The sequence below is a fragment of the Eschrichtius robustus genome, chromosome 18 (genome assembly GCF_028021215.1).
Source record: "Eschrichtius robustus isolate mEscRob2 chromosome 18, mEscRob2.pri, whole genome shotgun sequence".
In the NCBI taxonomy this organism is placed as follows: domain Eukaryota; kingdom Metazoa; phylum Chordata; class Mammalia; order Artiodactyla; family Eschrichtiidae; genus Eschrichtius; species Eschrichtius robustus.
In genome coordinates this window covers 62,629,108-62,652,591 of record NC_090841.1, presented here as the reverse complement: position 1 = coordinate 62,652,591, position 23,484 = coordinate 62,629,108, and positions in this window count along the sequence as shown.

Genomic DNA, 23,484 nt, shown 5'->3' with positions numbered 1-23,484 from the left:
TGAAATTCTTCACTCCACTAAATTATAATAGTTCTCCAAAACAAACTGAAGTGTGATAATGAGTTTGTTATTTGTACCTTACAGTTCAACAGCTGTGGAATAAAAATAAGAAGGATTTCTTGTTTGTTTAAAGTAGATTTTTAGAATATATAAAAATACTTTTGTGAAATTTAAGAAGGCCATTTATTTGAATTGCATGGATAGAAATACAATTTAAACGTAAATTTTCTTAAGGTAAATGATCAGTATTTTTTCAAGCATGTAATGAGATTGCACTTCTGTCCTCATTTTATGATTAATACATAAGTTGGTTTTAAATATTTGAACTAAATATACAAATTGCTTGTTTATAACTAAACAGTTCAGTGGCTGTTTTTAAGTCAAGGATATTTTTCAAGTAACACATCTAAATGTTTCAGAGAATTCAAATTCTGGATGTGGAAGAAGCCTCATTTGAATTCAAAGAAAAAGGATTTTCAGTTTATAAGGGAGATTATTCTTTTCCATTCTATTTCTGACAAAACAGGAGCAATAACTTTTTTGAAGCAAAATGAGTGCTTTAAACTAAGAAGTTTTAACTACAGAAATGATTAATCAATTAACATTTGGATATGCTAAAAAGTACTCAATAATTTAAAATGACAGTGTGCCACTCTGGCATATTGATTATTTTGAATTAAAGTTATTTAAGAAACAGCTGGTACAAGAAGGACACTCTGACCTTCCTTTGTCCCCCCGAAAGCAGGAAATAAATCTCCCTTGTGAAAGATACCCTCCCTGTACCAGGAGGGTAGAAGGCATCCTTATCACCAGGGACAGGGAATTTAGGGCTGAGAAGGCTGTATAAATAAACATGTTACTTCTTCACTAATTTACTATCCCAAGCCCAAACTTTTGTCTTGTCAATTGTTCACAAATTTAGTGTTTCTTTGTCTAAAAGGTATACAAGCCACCTGCTTTGGTTACTTCTTTGAGTCTCATATATTTGGGGGTCCCGTACATATGAAATTAAATTTGTTTTTCTCTTGTTAATCTGTTTTATGTCAATTTAATTGTTAGACCAATCAAAGAACCTTGCTGAGAAGAAAGGAAAAGTTTTTCTCCCCTACAAATATCACAATGTATATACTACTTATAAATTTGTGGTTTGGAAATGATAATAATATTATATTTTATACAACTTTCCTTTTAAAAAGGTGTTATATTCTACCAATTTTAAAGGCAAAGAGCTACAAATGGTCCTGTTGTTCTATCTGTTCCTATTAGTGATAATATTTTTGGAAATGGAAAATAGCATGGGGTGTGGCATTTCACTGTGTGTAATAAAGTGTGCATTTTTAGATTTATATCTCCTCCATTTTTTCATATTCAAAATATCTGAAAACCTGGTTTTTAAAGTTCCCTTCTTAAAATATCAGAAAGAGAAATGCTTCTAGACTTTATGGATAGGGTCAGAACAGCCCAGAATCACCCTTCATTTTTGAAAACTGTTTAAAGGAATCAGCAACTCTAGTATTTTTAACTTGTCTCAGACTCAGAATCATAAGAAGTTATTATGAGGAAAACAGGAAGGACATTTTAGATAGGAAGCTCTCTTTTGATTTTCTTACCACCAGTAGCAACTTCACTATTAAAGGTTTCTCCATCTTTATGACTATAAGTCTTAAATTTACTTTTGCTCCTTATTCAGTATAGTTCTATGCACTCCATGCACCTTTCCTCCCGCATCCTCCTACCCGGACCTGGACATCACTGCCTAGGGAAGTAGATATCTGGTCCATACAGAAATGGTATCAGATTTTATTACAGTGTGAAAAATCTCGTCACAATCATGGTTACAGAGGTCAGCTCTGAACAGCTATATCATTAACTTCTCCATCTGGCTTTCTGCAATATTTGGGTTGCTATCATTCCTCAGTTGCAAGTAGATCCAATGCTTGATAAAATATTCATCTTTCCAGAGTTACCTCAATTTATATTTTAATGAAATACTTCGAAGTAAAAAGTAGAAGTTTCTCAAATGACAGTTTCTAGTAACCCAAGACTGTAGCTACACTCCATGTACTGGAAAACTAGAAATCACCTGAGCTTAACTGTATCAATCTTTTGTCTCCCTCTCAACTCATTCTTTTTTCTCTTACAATTCTTCTTGTGATAATCTATTTCCATTTACAGAAGCTTGGTTTTCACCTATATCAAGTGCTTTTTAATATTTCTGACACATAATATATCTCCATGCATTATGAATTTATATTTAAAACACATACAACTGTATGAATAAACCATATAACAAACACAAAATACTTATTTTTGTAATACAAAGGATACATAGAATGTAAACAATTGGAAAGATACGCTGTATACTACTGTCGAAAATTCCAAAAATTTCTACCCTTGATAGCATCCTTCACCAACATGACATCATAAGAATATTCTGGGCTTGCTGAATAAAGGTGCCCTCTATGTAGAGCTGGATGAACTCCAGGTAGTTTATATGCTGTTGTTGGCAGAGTATATAGATTTATACATCATCCCTTATTTTGACAGTGTGCTAATATGGAGTTGAGCCAACATACAGACCTTGCACTGTACATGTGGCTCTGCCCCTTGAGGGGCTGGGACACCCGACACCACTGTGCTTGTACGTCAGAAAATAAAAATATGCAAGAAAGAAGACTGTAAAAGTTGTAAGCTTTATTCAGGAATATTTCACAGCAGACTAGAAATCCTATAATATTTGAGTATCCTATTTGAGTGGTTTGAGGTCAAGTCTGACTTTAGTGAAATTCCTGGTGAGAAGGAACTCTCAAATAACTTAGCTTTTCCTTCATCATACTCTCCATCTCTTGGTCACCATACCTTGACTGCCAACCCTACTTCAGCAATATGCAGATTGCTGTTGAATACTGTTTTCCACAAGCAATTCACCGTAAAAAAGTTGTTAATAAGAACAATGTACATTCATTTTTTAAAGATAAGAAATAAAAAATAGAAGGAGCTTCTTGTATGTCTTCATAGGATTGTAGATCATTATCATTGGCCTAGGATATGACTTTCAGTTTTCTTGTATGGAATGCTGATTCCATTAATGTAGGAACCTAATCCAGAAAACTGACTTGCTGTATTGTAACTCAAAGGTGACCACTGGGCTTCCCTGGTGGCGCAGTGGTTAAGATCTGCCTGCCAATGCAGGGGACACGGGTTCGAGCCCTGGTCTGGGAAGATCCCACATGCCGCGGGGCAACTAAGCCCTTGCGCCACAACTGCTGAGCCTGTGCTCTAGACCCTGTGAGCCACAACTACTGAAGCCCGCGGTCTTAGAGTCTGGGCTCCGCAACAAGAGAAACCACCGTAATGAGAAGCCCACGCACTGCAACAAAGACCCAACACAGCCAAAAATAAATAAATTAAAAAAAAGGTGACCACTGAATGAAACTTAGTACCAATTTATTGATTTACATTGAAAAATAAATGAATCAATATATATGTTTGAAAAATAGCAAATACAGGGTGGAGCATTATTTTCCTAGACTATGATGTGAAGAGTGTACTCTCTCAGGATATAAGAAAGAAGCTCTGCTTCTTATCAAATAAGGCTAATATAAAATTCTTGGTGAATATAAAGTCATGTTAAAGAGAACTGGACAATCCTAATAAATACTAATAAGCTTACCATCCATATATTCATTTACTATACAAAATTAACTAAGCACCTAAAAGGTGGAAGGCACACTACCTAATGCTAAGAATATACTGGTAAGAAAAAGACTTTTTATGAATCCTAAATGAATAATGGCAGATCATAAAATTCTCTATCCTTTTTATTGCTAATGATTATGGCACATCCTAAACATCTTAAGATTATCAATCTTAAATTATAAACATATAACACATTGCATATTTTTAACTTTTTATTTTTAAAAATTGTTTTAAAATTTATTTTTATTTTATTTATTTATTTATTTTTGGCCACATTGGGTCTTCGTTGCTGTGCGCGGGCTTTCTCTAGTTGCGGCGAGCGGGGGCTACTCTTTGTTGTGGTGCGCGGGCTTCTCACTGCGGTGGCTTCTCTTGTTGCAGAGCACGGGCTCTAGGCACACGGGCTTCAGTAGTTGCGGCTCGCAGGCTCCAGAATGCAGGTTCAGTAGTTGTGGTGCATGGGCCTAGTTGCTCCGCGGCATGTGGGATCTTCCTGGACCAGGGCTCGAACCCGTGTCGCCTGCATAGGCAGGCAGATTCCTAACCACTGCACCACCAGGGAAGTCCCTTAACTTTTTAATTTGAAATAATTATAGATTCACAGGAAGTTGTAAAGATAGTAAAGAGATAGTGTACCATTAACTCAATTTTTCCCGGTTGGTGACATCTTACATAAATACAGTTGACAAACATTCTCTCATTGATCAAACTCTAGCCAGGCTCCTCTGAGCCTTCTTCTCTACTAGGCCTCAATCTTGGCCTATAAAGACTTGAACAAACACTAGATTCTAACAGGGAAAGGCCTCATCACTAGCTTGACCATAGTCTCTCATAAAATGCCTGCCTGAGAAAACTCAAGGTTGCCAAAAGAAATTACTGTTTCTTCCAGTCAACAGCTGAAGGTAGGGCCCCTGTCTCCCAGTCTCTGTGGGAAGATAGGAGCCAAACTTTGATAAGGATCAGTTAGCAAACCCAAGTGTGTTTCACAGGGACTAACCCCCATTTCCAGACTTTTGTAATTTTTCACTTTCCTAACTCTACTGAGCCCCTGTTCATCTCCCTCCATAATCCTTCATTTTCCCTTTAAAATACCCAGTCATTTATGAAAAGAACAAAAGTTCAGTTCATGCTGGACTCTTTTCCCTATTGCAATAGTGCATACTAATTAAAATCTGTCCTCACCATCTTAACTAGTATCCAGATTTGTCTATCTTTGACATAGTCAAAACCAGAAAACTGACAATGGTACAACCCACAGACCTTATTCAGATTTCACCAGTTTTACCTGCACTTGTGTGTGTATGTTGGAGTGTGTGTGCGTGTGTGCATGTATGCACTTGTAGTTTGATGTAATTTATACCACACTCAAGATACAGAACTGTTCTATCACCACAAGATCCCTCTTGCTACCTTTTCATAGTTTATACCTTTCATTCACATCTCCTTCCAGCCTATCCTTATAATTTTGCCATTTAAAGAATGTCACATAAACGCAATCACACAATACATATTCTTTTTGAGTAAGGCTTTTTTTCTTTCAGCATAATTCCTTTGAGATTACTCTAAATTGTTCTGGGTACAAATAGTTAGTTCCTGATTATTGTCAAATAGTGTTTCATGATATGGATGCACCACAGTTTGTTTAAACATTAATCCAGTGAAGGACATTTTGGTTGTTTTCAGTTTGTGGCTATTACAAATAAAGTGTCACATGCAGGTTTTTGTATCAACATAAGTTTTCTCTGGGATAAAAGGCTAGTACTGAGATTGCTGAGTCATATGTTAAGGGCATTTTTAGTTTCCGTTGTTGTTTTTTAAAAAACTGCCAAAATATTTTCCAGAGTGGTTGTGCCGTTTTACATTCTCACCACCAATGTATGAGAAATCGTTTCTCTCTATCCTTACCACCATTTGGTGACATATTGCATTTTACTGTGGAGTAATTAGCCTTATCTTGGTGAGACAGGTCATATTAACAGCACATTATATTATTGGAGTAGATATTTATATAAATGATAAATTTAAGGTACTCAAATTTGCAAATATAGTGTATTTAAGTAAAAAATGTTATTTTTCAAATTGTAATGTGTTGCTGCATATGCTTTTGACATAATTGACAGAACACAGACAAAATCTGCAGAACTGCATTAGAAGGAATAAAACTGCTGTTATTTGGAAAGTTTATAATAAAATGTCTTAGTATCAATAATGGAAGAATACTAAGCTAAGAGCTAATACTAAAGTAAGTTATAAATTTGGTTGGATAGGGAAGCATTTGACAATTATTCACCTTTGACAGTTTAAGAATTCCTTAGCTAATAGTCAAAGTGCATTAAGTAGTCCACAATGTCGTTTCTACCGACGACACTTTTCTCTTTCACTTTGACTTTTGGAAGTTTTCAAGTCCTACTGCTGCTTAAACACTTAACTCATTTCAACATTTTGTGTGTTCAGTTACTGTGAAATGCTAAAGGCAACTAAAAATATATTGGCCTATATTTTTTCATTAATTTTTATGTGACAAAATGGGTATGTGTACATATATTGTTGAATATTACATATGATAGCATACGTATGTGTATATCTATACCTATATGTATAATGCACATACATTCATATGTGTATGTGTATGTGCACATTTCTTCCTCAATAAAAATAGTCAAGATATATTGGGCACTTTTTATGTACTAGGCATTGTTATACAACTTAATAGGCATACTATCCCATTAATTACCAAACCATCATACAATATATTTTAAAGTGAAAACTCAGACTTGCTACGTTTGAACCTAGAGGCTACATTATTATCCACTACATGATAGTCTATTAACTTCAACAGGGGGAGAGAGAGAGAGAGACAGGGAGAAAGAAAACAGATCTGAATAAATTAGACACTAAGTTCAAAGGCGTATTAAATTGAACCATTTAAAAAGCCTTGCAGCTTTGATAGATTGGTTGACATCCCCTCCACCTCCAAACTCACACACACTTTGATTTTCTGAACAGAATCTAAAAGACTTTTATAGTGCTTCTTGAAACCATTTACACTTGTGGTTCCTCTATATTATTTATCATTATAGATTCTGGTTATTTATAAAAACTCGATGATAAAAATCTACTGCCCCAAATTCCTGCTTTGAAACTTCCTGAATTTCTATTCATAAATCCAGACTAGGACATTACATAATTCTTTATTTTTCAGTGAAACTATATATAGCTTCAGCTTTTCCTTATTTGACTCTCCTGACTCTATTGATTACAAATTATATATTTACATTTATTCATCTGTGTGAAAGACAAGAGGAATAGTGTTTCTTTTATAACGGCATCTAAGTCAATCATTATTTCCAGTTACTCCACTTATTACTATTTACACAAATTAATGTTGGCATATTATATGTGGAAAACAGTGTGTCACTTAATTTATCTAGAAGGTCATATTTTTATTCCCTAAATTGCGATTATTGGTTTTAATTTTAAAAAGAGAGAAGTCAAGAAATCGGATTGTTTACACCAAATGTCATTCATTAATTGGTTTCTTCAATACTGTGGGAAGTCAATGTAACTAATGCAGTAGCCTTAATTTTAAGGCTAAAGAAGAACAGACCAAGAAACATATCGACTCTAGTTAATAATCCTGTATCGTACACTTGAAATTTGCTAAGCAAGTTGATCTTCAGGGTTCTTACCTCACACACACACACACACACACACACACACACACAAATATAACTCTGTGACGTGATGGACATGTTATGTTAATTAGCCTGATTATGGTAACACTTTCACAATGTATACCTGTACCAAAGCGTCACATTGTACACCTTAAATACGTGCAATTTTTATTTTACAAGTAGACCTCAATAAAGCTGGGGAAACACTCTGCCATACGCTGTGACTCTAAAGGGACTTCTCAGGTTCCTGCTGTTCACCCCCTTGTGGAATTCCATGACCGCCCTCAAATCTGAGCCTTAGGACCCGGTTTCCTTTCCCACCGGAGGTTTTCCCGCCAGAACCCTGCGGGCAGTTACTTGCCTTGAATTGGAAAACGGTTTGCGTTTACACCTGTAAGTTTATTCACCCTTTTACTGTCTGCCAAGTTTTGGAACGCAGTTCTCAACTCTTTAAGAAATGAAAACGGATTTTGGTTTCCTACCTTCGTGTGAGAACCTTCGGCCCAGGTGCTGGCGGCCATGGGAGCGGCCGGAAGTCCCGGCCAGGAGCGCGGGTCTCGGCCTGCGGCGCGTTGGGAGCGGGAGGCGGGCGGGCGCTGAGCCCTGTGAGGAGCCGGGTATCCTCGGCTCACACCGTGTCCCTGCCTGCGGCTCGGTCTGTCGGTGGGGGACACTCCCCAGCAGTCCCGGTCTGTCATCTCAGGAGTGTCTCGGCTCCACCTCCGAGCCGAACTAAAAGCTTTCCCCGGGGCCGGCCGAGGCTGTGGTGACCAAAGCTGTGATGGCCGAGGCTGAAGGGTCACCAGCAGGCGACGCCCGAGAAGATCGGCACCCACGGGCCCTCGCGGACCTGCTGCTCCTCAAGGTTCAGGCCCAGGAAGTGGACGGAGCGCTTCCGGGGAAGGAAGCTTCCAGGCGCGCGGGGTGTGGCGTCTTTTCCGAGAGCCCAGCCTCTAAGCGGGCAGCGTTCTCCGTGAGGCGCCAGGCCGGAAACACCGGAGGGAGCGCTTGGTGGCTGCTTGGCTTGCTTATTAACCGTGGGCTGTAGCAAAGCGACGGACGCTGCTCAGTGCTAATACGTCACCTCAGACTCCATCTTGCTAGCAGACTGCTGTAGAAAATCTTGGGGGGCTTAAAGAAGCGGTGGCCGTGTGGGGAAAGACCGTGTGGCCAGGAACTGTGGGCTGCCTTCAGAAAGGCTGGTGGCCTCCAGGAGCTGAGGGCTCACTATGGGCAGAAGGTGCCTCCAGTCAGTAGCCGGCAAGAAGCTGGGGCCTGGGCTTCCCTGGTGGCGCAGTGGTTAAGAATCTGCCTGCCAATGCAGGCGACACGGGTTCGAGCCCTGGTCCGGGAAGTTCCCACGTGCCGCGGAGCAACTAAGCCCGCGCACCACAACTACTGAGCCTGCGCTTTAGAGCCCGTGAGCCACAGCTATTGAAGCCCATACGCCTAGAGCCCGTGCTCTGCAACAAGAGGAGCCACCACAGTCAGAAGCCTGTGCACCACAACAAAGAGTAGCCCCCGCTCACCGCAACTAGAGAAAGCCCGCGCACAGCAACGAAGACCCAACGCAGCCAAAAATAAATTAAATAATTTGAAAAAAAAGAAGCTGGGGCCAGCCATCTCCACGAGTCTGGGAGTGGACTCTTCTAACCATGGAGCCACGGTTGGGAGGTTACCTCGATTGCAGCTTTGTGAGACCCTAAGCGGAAGACACAGGTAAGCCTTGCCTGGTCGGCTGACCCGCGGAAATTGTAAGATAATAAATGTCTGCTGTTTGCAGTTGCTAAGTTTTTGGTAATTTGTTACACCAGAATAGAAAACTAATATAAAACTGATTTCAGGCGGAAAATGGAAAGGTAACTTTCTAAAATACTGTGTAGCTCATATCCTTAATGACAGGTTTCAGTGAAGGAAAAGAGGTTTAAAGGAAGTAATCGACACCTTAGTTGCTATCAAATTACTCTCACATAAGAGAATCATGGAAAATCAACCTGGAAGAGATGACATATCTTCAGCCCAACCAGGAAAGTAAACCAGAAGCAGATTTTAATAGCTAATTGACAAACCATTTCTTGCCTTCATAAGGAGTTAGTTTCAGAAGCAAGAGAAATTTCTAAATTTCTCTCAGTAAGGGAAATTGAAAGAGCTGTTGGGTAACTCGTTAGGAATTTTAATAGGAGTTACTAGTTCAAATGCCCCATTGTGGCCATGAAATAACATAAATAAGTGAGGTGTGGCAAGGATAAATGCTTATGCAATCATTATGTCAAGAAGGGATTCTGTTAACTGGGGTGTGTGTCCTACTAGGTAGCTATTGTTCAGCCCTTGGCCAGCAGTTGCTGTGTGGGATTGTCTGCTTTTAGCTGGGTTTTCCATCCTTTTAGGAGATTTCAGAAGCATGTGTTTGTAAATACCAAATAAAATATATAGTTTAAAAATATACTTAAAACTATGTAGCTGGAGACCAGTTGTTTGTGGCTCCTGATTTACCACGTTTCCTTTACAGAATAGTGATGCGACAGCAGAGAATAGCCAAAGGGAAGTGAGTCACAAGGACAATTTTCAATTAGAAAAGGAATGAATCATTTTCCTTGTGTTGAGAATAGAAGTTCATGATACAAGTTTGGAGAATGTACCATACCACGATGATGTAATCACCAAACATGGAGGGATGATGTTGGATCAGTGATTTTACAGAACTCAGAAAAGTACAGGCTATCTTGTTTTTGAAATTTATATACCAATTGAAATTTTACAATATGTACTTTTTCTTCTGGCTTCTTTCAGGCAGTAGTGTGTGTGTGTGTGTGTGTGTGTGTGTGTGTGTGTGTGTGTGTGTAATTCAACCACATTACTGCAGTTTGGGGCTATAAAAAATTTTGCTTTTGTAAACATACATATATATCATTTTGTCCACATTTTTGCATGTGTGATTGATATATGCCAGGGAGTAGAACTGCTGGTTCTAGAAGGTACAAATTATTTAATTTATAAAGCTACTGTTAAATAGTTTTCCATAATGGTTGTACAAATATACAACCCACCAGCTTCAGCATAAATAGTACCACTATCTTTGTAATTTATTATTTGTTAGTCTTTGTAATTTTGCTGATTTCTGTTGATGTGGTCTATTATTGGGATTTAAATTGAATTTTCCTGATGACTAATGAGTTTGAGCACCTTTTTCATGTCTCAAGGGCATTTACATATTCTTTTGGTCAAATGCCAATATCACATTACCATAATTGCTGATGCTGCAGCTTCTTGGATTTCTTTGGTTGTTTGGATTTCCGTATGAATTTTGGAATCCAAAACAAAATAGTGAGATTTTGTTTGAAGATACATTACACCTATAGAGTAATTTTGGGAGAACTGACATTTATAAACATTGAGCACTCCAATCCATGAACATGGACAGTAAAAACATAAAGGTTTCATTCATTTTCACTATTTTCTAGTTATTTTGAGTTGAATGTTTGAACAGTGTTCATTAGGTTTATTTTTAGGTATTGAAGTTTCTTGATGCTATGATAGATGGTTTCATTTATTAATTTCATTTTTAATTATTTGCTAATGGTATATTGAACTACATTTGAACTTTGTATATTGATATTTAATTCAGCACACTTCAGAAATTCAGTTATTGATTCTAATAGTTTGGGGTTTGAAATTTTTATGTGTACAATCTTGAGTTTGAAAAACTGACGTTTTAATTTTTTCCTCTTTAATCTTTGTGTTTTCCATTTCTTATTGTTGCATTATTGCATTGTTTAGGAGTTAGAGTTTTGAACAGAAGTTGTGAGAATGGACATTCATGTTTCCTTCTCAATCTTAGTGAAAATTCTTAGGGAAAAAATATTTCACCATTGAATACATTGAATGCTGACAATTTTTGATAGGTACCAATGGTAAGCAGTTCTAAAGTTGCTCCAAGACTTCTGGCCCCTGATAAACATAAACGTCTTACAAAACAAAAACAAAAACAACAACTAACTTAGTTTTAGTCTACTTTGCTAGCAGCTTTGTTTTTAGATACTTGACTATAGAGAGACCCCATATCTCATAAAGCTTATTAATCCCCTTTGGACCATTGAGCACTTTTTTCTTTTTTTTTTCAGTTAATTTAAACTAATAAAAAGGAAAAAACAAAAACAGGTCACCCATTTCTTCCACCTCCTTTGCTTCTGGTACCCACCAATCTTTTCTCTGTATCCATGAGTATGGTTTATTTATTTATTTATTTATTTATTTATTTATTTATTTATTTATTTTTAAGATTCCACATATGAGAGAGATGATGCATAATTTGTCTTATTTCATTTAGCGTGATGCCTTTGTTGCAAATGGCAGATTTTATCATTAACGGGTGTTAAATTTTATCATATTAGTTTTTTGTATTTATTGAAGTGATTGTTTTTTTTCCCCATTTTTCTGTTTCTGTGGTGAATTAAATGATATTTAGTCTTGCATTCTCTTGGTATACATGGCATTTGGTCATGATGCATATATTATTCTTTTTATATATAGATAGATTCAATTTGATGATATATTGGTTAAGATTTTTGACTGTGATTAGGAGAGAGGTTGCCTCTGATTGTTGTTCTTTTGATATCCTAGTAAGATTTTGGAATTGAGAATTTGCTAACCTCATAAAACCAAGTGAGAAGGAAATGCATATGTGTGTGTCTTTGTGTACATGTACAAAAACTGTGATTTTATATATACATAAAATTTGGCAGAGAAAACATCTGGGATTTGATAACTTGTAAATATTTTAATCACATATTTGTATTTTAGTTGATATGGGACTATTCAGTTTTTCTATTATTTATCCTGTTTGGAATGTTTTCTAATTTTTATCTCCCGGCCTAAAATCTGTGACAGCCAAAACTGGTGATCAGCTTCTTAGCTCATGATTAGATATTTTGTGCTGGACTTTCCAGCTTCCACTTAAATTTGGCAGGTGCTTTGAAAGAATTTCTTTGCCACATTCTCTCTTGAGCTCTAAATGAAAAAAAAAAAAAAAAAATTCTACCTTATGTTAAAAGGGTGTATTGTTTACAGAGAGTTTTTCAGTAGCAAATTTAGTTGTAATGTGTCTATATTTCTACCCTGAAGTTACCTTGGCTTACACTAATTTTGGCTGATGTTAAATTGAGGGAGGAAAGACTAATTTGATATACCCCTACGCCCTGCCACTTTGGTTTTGTTTTTTAATCCTGGGAGAAGAGTGACTACCTGGCCATGTCCCACATGGATAACTTTGCTGCATAAGCATTCCCAAACTTCCTTACTCAAAAGTTGTTTATTTGTAAGAGCTTTGCTCTCATAGTCAAGGAAACCATAAATTCCAGCCGTGTGGAGTGACAACGGAAGATCAAATAAATGATGAATAAATCCTAGTAGATTCCATCGTGGATACCTGCCAAGGAATGAGGGTTAGATGTTCACTTTTTTTCAGTGCCTTAGCACTATGGAAGATCCCAGGATTATATGGGACCCATAAAAGAGAGAGCATAGGCTAAATAGACTGATGAACTCTCAAATTGACTGAGATTAATTTTTTGCCAACTGACAATGTAAAGATTAAATTGAATTACAGAAAAGATTTTAAGTTATATTTTTGAATGCGGGAGTTTGAAGGAGAGATTTGTATCCACTCTACACACACACACACACACACACACACACACACACTTGATTTTTCTTATGAATGTTGAATATAGTATTCATATCTTTTTTTAAATGTATCATGTTTCCATTTGCATTTTGGTACATATATATCTACTTTATTCATTTGAAATGCTTCAAAGTATTTTATAGCATAGGTAGAGTATAATTTATCTAACCATCTCCCTAGGGATGGGTACTAGGAGCATTTCCTGTTTTTGTTATCAAAAACAATATTGTGAGATCCTTAGTAACTATTCCTTTTACTTCTGTGGGAAAAGTGAATAACTGGCCAAAGAGAATATGCATTTATCACTGTAAGATAGCCTAGTAGATTCAATAAACAACTCATGATTGCTTTCCAAAATTTCTTGAAGACATTCATTTTTACTTATTTTTCTGTAATCAAAAATAAGCTATGTGAAATCTAAACCATGTTATATATGGGTATAATTGTTTTAGATTTCAGTCTGCCTAAATAAAATAAGGGGGAACATTTATATTTTCAGGTACTGTGCTCTTTTTTAATAGTTTGTTTTTGGTCTTTTTTTTATTCTAGAGTTTTAAAATCAAGGTTACCTATAAGCCCATCAGTAAATGGAGTTCCCTAATGACAGATTTTTATTCATAATAATCTTTTTCCCAGGTCATTATACTAATTACATATCCTTTTATTTTTCATTTAGATCTTTAGCAGCCTAAATAATACTTCCTAAGGAGATTGATTGACTATGAACAACTTGAACAATAAGTTCTCAGCACAAACACTTAATTTGACTTTAGTGAAAATTTATAGTGTAAAAGGAATACTTATAAATGTCAGCTATCTAATGTTTCAAATGCTTCCTTCTGAATCAGTGTGCACATCAAGACTATGACTAACTCAAATTTAACTGAATATTTGTAAGATGATGATGTATTTTATACAAGAATAATTTTCACTTGTTTATCAACTTGACAAGTAAATATTAGACCTAAAATGAGCATTGGTTTATGGTGAAGTGGCTAGTAAAAGTGCCTGCAGTTAGAGTGGTAAAATATTTTCACATTTCTTTCAGAATTTTTATGAAATGTTTATATTAAATATGTAGCAATTTTCATTAGGATATTTTCATGCAGTGTTATAAATGTTTTGTTTTGGAATATTTTGCTAAAACTTCCATCTCCCTTTATACACCTCTTTTTTCTGTGTTATTTTTAATATAATTAAACAGTATGAAAATGCCATTCTTGAGATCCAGTTGTAATATGAATGGAGATAACATTTGAAAAGATAATATAATACATGATTTATTTATTTTGTTCTTTCAAAGCTGTTTAAGGATCACTTACAATAACTACAGTTACTATGGCAGAGCAAGAATAATTTTGTTAGGATGAAACAGAGGCCGTGTCTCCTTTGCTCCCAGCAAATACAATTCACCAAGTTTTATAAGAAATAAACCTGCTGTCATGCAACAAATTGTGAGAATAAGAATGTATAGTAATGATTAATATTAAGTACTATATAGGAAGTAAAAAACAAATTCTGACTCCTATGCCAGCCAGAATTTTATGTGTTGGTGACAGATCATTTCTGTATCAGTAAACAAGTGGAATGCTCCTTATTGTGCAATAGTGTCACATTCTCTTAGCTTATATAGTTGCTATGTAAAATTTTGAGAATGAGTATCAAATATTTGAAACTGGGATTGGAGGCTGAATGAGGAGAAAACATGAGGACTGTTTGGGACTGACCCTATAGAGCTCTTGGTTAAGGCACCTGAGCAGAAGTCCAGCTAAGGCTGCAAGACTAAAGCATTTCTCATGTGAACAGAGTATTGTTCCTGTTTTCTGTAATAGCTCATTTTAGTTTCAGATTGAAAGGAAAACAGAGAGAAAAAAATCTTTGATATTTTCTGAAGGGAAGAAGTGTGTAAAATATGTAAGTTGGACAATGAAGTAAAAAAGAGAATTGAAAAGTAAACCTAAGGACAGGAAGTGCCAACACCCAAATTTATAAACGTTGGGAGCACAACTTTTTGTTTCATAATTCATTATCACCGGAAAAGTACAGGCAGTACAGGCAGTAAACCAGAATATGCAAATAGAAGCCTCATGATGAACTCATTTCTGTGGAGATGGCTACTATAAAATATTTAGCTCATAGATGGAAAATTCTGTAAAAATTAGCAATTCAAGCCTGAAGACCTGGAGAGAACAAAAACCTGAAGCTATTCTTTTATTCTTTTTTCTTTTTTCTTTCTTCAATTTGACCTCATTATTCCTTCATCTTTTCAAAAATTATTTGCTATTTTTCAGACTTAGAATAGTAAGTATGTACAGATGGAAACATGAGGCCTTCAGAATGTTTAAGGCCTCAAGACTCATGAAATAGATGTGTAAAAATTAAACTTTTTTAAAGTAATGGGAATTCGATGTTTGACCTATTTTCTAAACTTTTTTAATAGGGAAGAGAAGTTAGCCAAGTGAACAAGGTTAAGACCCTGAACAGAAAAATGCTTTAATATTTTATTCCCAATTCCTATGCAGCACCAAGATATGTGATGGGCCATATGACCCACATGATTAAGGGGATGATTTTATGCAGATTATTGTATAGGAAGATGATCATTAATGAGGAAGGTCTCAAAGGAAAGGAAGAGGGTTTGGGGTTTTGTAGAGGCAGGTAAACAAAGAAGTCATATTTGAATTTACAGGAGTTGTGAGCACGAATGGACAGTAAGTCATACTGTGAAGGGCGGTTCTTCTGAGATTAGCCCCTTCTTCAACGCGAAAGTATGTGTGTTGGATGGGGGTGGGAGTTCTTAAGCATCACTCATCTCTGGGAACATAGAGCCCAGGTTAAATTCCACATTCATTTTATATGAACTCTGTTCAACTGCAAAAGTACTTTTAACTGCATTGTCTGTTGTTTTGTTCAATATCCACTGAATAAGGTCCCAAGTGATAAATTCCTTTTAAAAGTCATTTCTAAGAAATAATACTAATTATCCTGAGGGATTGATTTTTTTCCTTTTATTATATAATTAAAATTATATGAAACCAATATAGTTTTGTCTGTAGCTAATCTGAGAGCTAAATTGAATACTCAATTACAGTGACTATATATATATATATGTCCAATAGTATGTATTGTTCTCCATTATTTCCATAGTATTATTCATAAGTACTCTATATTAGCAGTTTTATTGTTTGAATGTATTTTTTACCATCACCCAAATCTTTTTGGAAGGAAGCAACATAGAAGCAGCATAAAGAATTTTGAATTGGGTCTGTAGGGGGGCCACGATAGCAGAACAAGAATTATATAGCTATTGGCGACAATGGCTATATAGGAATTATCAGAGTGAAGAGGTGTTTGGCCAAGGAATATAAGATATTAGGGAATAAACGAATAATTCCAAAAACCATATTATCTCAATGATACACAAAATCAGTGTTTATATCAAAACTCCTCAGAAATATTTGTGAAGTCTCCTTTTGCACTATTGTCATAGTCTGGGCTCTCATCACTTGACTAAGAGATTGGGAATGTCAAAAGTAAGAACTTGAAAATGACTCAGAGACAACTTATTTGGGTAATTGGAATTCCTTCTACTAATCCTCTTATTACATTTCTTTACATTTTTATACTTCACCTTTTCATATCATAGCAACAAGTAAATATTCATTGAGAAGAGAAAAGTAATTGATGACTCGATTACCTGCTCTATACCAAGTAACATTTATATACGTTATCTCTTTAGGTTATGATATCTGTGAGATCACACTGTTCATAGCAGTGCTACTAAAATTGTGGCCTGACATTATTTGGAAACTGGTTGAAAATATATATTCTGAGACCCTATCCCAGATCAAAAAAGTCAGTCTCTGGAATCTGTAGCTTAACAACCTATCCGGGTGATTCTTATAAAACTAAAATTTGAAAAACTCTGATTTATGCCATTGTACTGAAAAGAAAAGGGTCAGAAATATTAAGCAATCAGCCCGATGTCATACAGCTAGTGAGTTGTAGAATGGGAGTGGGTACTGAAATGAGCAAACTCCCTGTTTTCATCAGATGCTCCTGTATCTTTAATTCACTAATTCATAAATCATTTCTGTAACCAGCCTGCCTGCTCAGGCTCTCTTATTTCACCTTTTCTTTGACCTCATCAGCCCCATCAAAATATTGATCTCCCTACTTCCTCCTTATTGAACAGAACTTCTAATTTTACTTCCTTCTCTTTGAAGTTTAGATCCATGGTGAATCATTTCAACTGCTTTCTTTCTAATTCCCTAACCTCGCTTACTTGATTTTCCTTGTGTGATATCTCATTGGTGAAACTCCCAAGTCATGTATACCTGAATATCAGCAGCTATTGTGAGTGCATCCGGGCAGCTTGACAATGCTGGGGGTAATTAATACAGCTTGCAGCATAAGATCCATAATGATCACCAGCCACAACTAGATCTCAGCAATGCCACATGTTATTCAGTTTTTCTCTGTTGATTCTCCATTATAGTTTTCACAATGTCTGTTTTAATTTTCTGTACTTGTCTCAAATTGTGCTGACTCTGCCATGCCCTTTCTCTCTCTCGAGACATGACTTTGCCTCTGTTTCTGAGACGAAATAGAGGCAATTATATAGCAACACCTTCACATCTTAAATGCACCAACCTAAATAAATTTGTACCATACGCTGTCTCCCTCCTTTCACAGTGGAAAAGGGATGCAGTCTCTTCATCTTCTCTTAACTTTTTATTTTATACTATCATCATTTAAGTAAATATAAGGCTTTCTTATATCATAAAACCTAGCTCAGTAAATAACACTGCCCATCACTCAATTGCATAATCCAGAGTTCTAGGAGTTGTATTGGATTCCTCATTTTACATTCATTCATTTAATAAACATATATTAAACTTTATGTTCAAGATGCTGTTCTTATAAATATCTGTGTAGTGTTTCTTTTCTACTTACTCCTAATCAGTTTCCATGTATCCACCTTGTCACCATTAATTCTTTTTTCCTATCTGCCTCTAGAGTGGAAAGAAAAAGGTAAAATTCATCATTACATTCCATTTTGAATGTCATTTTATTTCCTTTGAGAAGAAGTATATATCCTTGGAAGAGCTGGAGTGTCTGGTTTTGACTGCCTTTTTAGATTTGAAACTCTCCCCCTTTCTTTCTTCCATCCAACTTGGAATCCATTCTTTAAATTCAACACGTTCTTTATTTGCCTCTAGATCCTTAAACTTTTTGTTTCTTCTGTTTGAACCCTCCCATAATTCATCTGGCTAATTGCTACCAAACCTTTTCGTCGTCATCTTTGTACTGTCTCATAAGGAGGACAAAGGCTCGTGTCCATGTGGTATACTACCAAATTAGACTTGTGGTTCATTTCAAAGGATGCATCATATGTCAAGGTATATTCAGTGTTTATAGTCTCTGTATTAAAAGATAAATTTCAAAAGAAGGTGTCATATGAATATAAAATATAGATTTGTTTAGGATTTTATGTAATGAATTATTAAGATGATGTTTTAACCAGGTTAATGGAGACTCCAAAGAACAGACACATTTATTGTTCAGGAATTTCAAAATGAGTGTGCATATGGAAGCAATGAAGGACGTTTACATGGTGCTGCATGGAAGTCAATTGAATAGACTGAATTGGAAAGAATTTTGCATATCAGCAGTAATATTTTTTTACTGCTATCACATACCTACAACTTACAGAGTTGTAAAATAGCTCCAAAGAAAGGAAAGGTTAGAATTGAATAGCCTTGAAGAGTGTATTGTGCAATGCACATGGAAGCAAAAATTTTTCTCGGCACCCAGTATATTGTCAAATCCAAAGAGATAGAGAACCTGTCTGCTTTGTCCACAAAATATTTTCCTAGAATCTATTAAAGTATCTACCTTATAATAGATATTAAATTGTTCATTAAAGATTAGATTATCTCCCCTAAATTTTCAACTATAGACCATACCTCTTTTTTGAGATTTAAGCCAAAATATCTAATTCCTCCAGTAGATAGTCCATCTGCATACACACAGGCACCTCAAACATGGCAATATCAAAACATATCATGTTTTCATGAAACTACATATTTCTTCAGTATTCCAGAGCAGTTAATGATTCTGTGGACTAGATTGAGTTAACAATTCAACAAAGTGTCTAGATTCCCAAGATTTAAATCTATATGTCATCCTGGAACTATATACCTGGCATCTCAGTCATATAGATCTAGTTAATTTATAAGTTATTTTCAGTTTATAGACTTAATATTTTTATATCATATCACCCAGCATTTATATCTTAATAACTGTGAAACTCCTATCTATACATTACACATGATTCTGTGATTTTCCACTTGTCACATCTTATAACATCAGACATCCTATTGACCTGTTAAGCTCCATCTCAGTACTCTCCTCTGTGAAGACTGTCTTCTGTCAACCCCAGCTTACAATCCATTCTTCAGTCCCTTCCACAGTAAGGAGAACTGCTTATTTCAACCTTTGTGCTACCACAATATTTAGCACTTGATACCTTCCTCTACTATGATACTTCACATGCTTCACTGGAATTATTTTGATAAAAGTCTGTCTTATTAATCTGTAATATTTGAGGAGATAGAAAACTTACACCTTTTATCTTTGAAACTCAGTTTGTTAACACTAAATAAATCAATAAAATAATGAATAATGTGCAAATAAACCAGTGCCTCTTACTTTTAAAAAAGAGAACTATCTAGATTCACCTTCTGTTGGAGAATAAAAGTCTCCTTCAGGACGATATACTAGGGGAAAGATAAAAATTCAACTAAATTTCTTGAGATTTCAAAAGCATTTTCAATCTCAAAAACCATAATGGTGAAAGAAATACATATATGGGGTTCAAGGTTGTATTTGGTGCCAAACCATGACCAACAGCTTTTTGCTTAAAATGGGTATCATAAATGTTTCAATCGCTGTGGAATAGAAGACATCAAAGGAGATTTTGTCTGGAAATGCTGCTTTCTAAACAGCATAGTCATGTAATTTGTTTTTCTTTTTCAACGAAGTAGTGTCAAATTGCAGTGTAATAGCTCAGCATGGAGACATCTCCAATGGTGAATTTCACCAGGGTTATGGAGTCAGAGCTATAAGAACTAGCAGATGACTTTGGCTCCTCCTAACTCATTTCTCTTAGAAATTGTGGAAAGAGTGCAAAGTATAAACAAATTTTACAGAAAATGAAACACTCTCTGAGGCAGAATGACAGAGTTTATTTGTATATTATAAAAAAAGAAACTAGATTTTCTAACAAGTTGCCTTTTCCTCATAGCCCTGACCACTGACCTGCACATAGCACAGTTTGATCTTGTTCTTTGTGTCTTTTTCTCCATTATCTTTACTATTACAGTCAAGTACTTACTTCATCCATGTGAGTTTTTAGTAGGAGCAGAGGTTTTGTACATTCAGAAATTTTTTAGAGTGTTTGGTCAGAGATGGAATAAGAAATCCTATTTCTAACTAGTTCAGCATTTTATGGAGTACGTAGTACAAAACATTAGTATTGTGAGATTTCAATATTTGGGGGTAAATTTTTGATAAAATGAATCAGGTTCCTTTTGTAAAGGTTTTTTTTTCTTTCAGGTTATTTAATATAATGTGCTTTCCAAGTCTCCAGGGGAGCAAAGAGCACAGCTCTCTTTTCAGTCACATTTGATGATGCAGCCCTTTCCTTAAGAAGCAATTCCAGACAAACATAGTTTATAGAATGTAATAGGAAATGATACTCTACTCATATAATCTTGTTTTGAAAACAAACATAATCAAAAATCATCTTATCTTTTAGTATTTAATAATGCTGATTTCCTCTCATTTTTTCACCTTCTGTAATTTTTATTTTTAGAAATGTATCTAACAAAAGGATAAATATGATATCCAGTACTCTATATACATAGACACACACAGATATGTTTTTCTATTGTTCATGGTTATTCTTTTTTTTTTTTTTTTTTTTTTTAAAACATCTTTATTGAAGTATAATTGCCTTACAATGGTGTGTTAGCTTCTGCTTTATAACAAAGTGAATCAGTTATACATATACAATATGTTCCCATTTCTCTTCCCTTTTGCATCTCCCTCCCTCCCACCCTCCCCATCCCACCCCTCTAGGTGGTCACAAAGCACCGAGCTGATCTCCCTGTGCTATGCGGCTGCTTCCCACTAGTTATCTATTTTACATTTGGTAGTGTATATATGTCCATGACACTCTCTTACCCTGTCACATCTCACCCCACCCCCTCCCCATATCCTCAAGTCCATTCTCTAGTAGGTCTGTGTCTTTATTCCCGTCTTGCCACTAGGTTCTTCATGGCCTTTTTTTTTTTTTTTTTTTTTTTTTCCTTAGATTCCGTATATATGTGTTAGCATACTGTATTTGTTTTTCTCTTTCTGACTTACTTCACTCTGTATGACAGACTCTAACTCCATCCACCTCATTACAAATACCTCCATTTCATTTCTTTTTATGGCTGAGTAATATTCCATTGTATATATGTGCCACATCTTCTTTATCCATTCATCTGTCGATGGACATTTAGGTTGCTTCCATGTCCTGGCTATTGTAAACAGAGCTGCAATGAACATTTTGGTACATGACTCTTTTTGACCTATGGTTTTCTCAGGGTATATGCCCAGTATTGGGATTGCTGGGTCGTATGGTAGTTCTATTTGTAGTTTTTTCAGGAACCTCCATACTGTTCTCCATAGTGGCTGTATCAATTTACATTCCCACCAACAGTGCAAGAGTGTTCCTTTTCCTCCACACCCTCTCCAGCATTTATTGTTTCTAGATTTTTTGATGATGGCCATTCTGACCGGTGTGAGATGATATCTCATTGTAGTTTTGATTTGCATTTCTCTAATGATTAATGATGTTGAGCATTCTTTCATGTGTCTGTAGGCCATCTGTATATCTTCTTTGGAGAAATGTCTATTTAGGTCTTCTGCCCATTTTTGGATTGGGTTGTTGGTTTTTTTGTTATTGAGCTGCATGAGCTGCTTGTAAATCTTGGAGATTAATCCTTTGTCAGTTGCTTCATTTGCAAATATTTTCTCCCATTCTGATGGTTGTCTTTTGGTCTTGTTTATGGTTTCCTTTGCTGTGCAAAAGCTTTTAAGTTTCATTAGGTCCCATTTGTTTATTTGTGTTCTTATTTCCATTTCTCTGGGAGCTGGGTCAAAAAGAATCTTGCTGTGATGTATGTCATAGAGTGTTCTGCCTATGTTTTCCTCTAAGAGTTTGATAGTGTCTGCCCTTACACTTAGGTCTTTAATCCATTTTGAGTTTATTTTTGTGCATGGTGTCAGGGAGTGTTCTAATTTCATACTTTTACATGTACCTGTCCAATTTTCCCAGCACCACTTATTGAAGAGGCTGTCTTTTCTCCACTGTATATTCTTGCCACCTTTATCAAAGATAAGGTGACCATATGTGTGTGGGTTTATCTCTGGGCTTTCTATCCTGTTCCATTGATCTATATTTCTGTTTTTGTGCCAGTACCAAACTGTCTTGATTACTGAAGCTTTGTAATATAGTCTGAAGTCAGGGAGCCTGATTCCCCCAGCTCCATTTTTCGTTCTCAAGATTGCTTTGGCTATTCGGGGTCTTTTGTGTTTCCATACAAATTGTGAAATTTTTTGTTCTAGTTCTGTGAAAAATGCCAGTGGTAGTTTGATAGGGATTGCATTGAATCTGTAGATTGCTTTGGGTAGTAGAGTCATTTTCACAATGTTGATTCTTCCAATCCAGGAACATGGTATATCTCTCCATCTATTTGTATCATCTTTAATTTCTTTCATCAGTGTCTTATAATTTTCTGCATACAGGTCTTTTGTCTCCTTAGGTAGGTTTATTCCTAGATATTTTATTCTTTTTGTTGCAATGGTAAATGGGAGTGTTTTCTTAATTTCACTTTCAGATTTTTCGTCATTAGTGTATAGAAATGCAAGAGATTTCTGTGCATTAATTTTGTATCCTGCTACTTTACCAAATTCATTGATTAGCTCTAGGAGTTTTCTGGTAGCATCTTTAGGATTCTCTATGTATAGTATCATGTCATCCGCAAATAGTGACAGCTTTACTTCTTCTTTTCCGATTTGGATTCCTTTTATTTCTTTGTCTTCTCTGATTGCTGTGGCTAGCACTTCCAAAACTATGTTGAATAATAGTGGTGAGAGTGGGCAACCTTGTCTTGTTCCTGATCTTAGTGGAAATGGTTTCAGTTTTTCACCATTGAGGACAATGTTGGCTGTGGGTTTGTCATATATGGCCTTTATTATGTTGAGGAAAGTTCCCTCTATGCCTACTTTCTGCAGGGCTTTTATCATAAATGGATGTTGAATTTTGTCGAAAGCTTTCTCTGCATCTATTGAGATGATCATATGGTTTTTCTC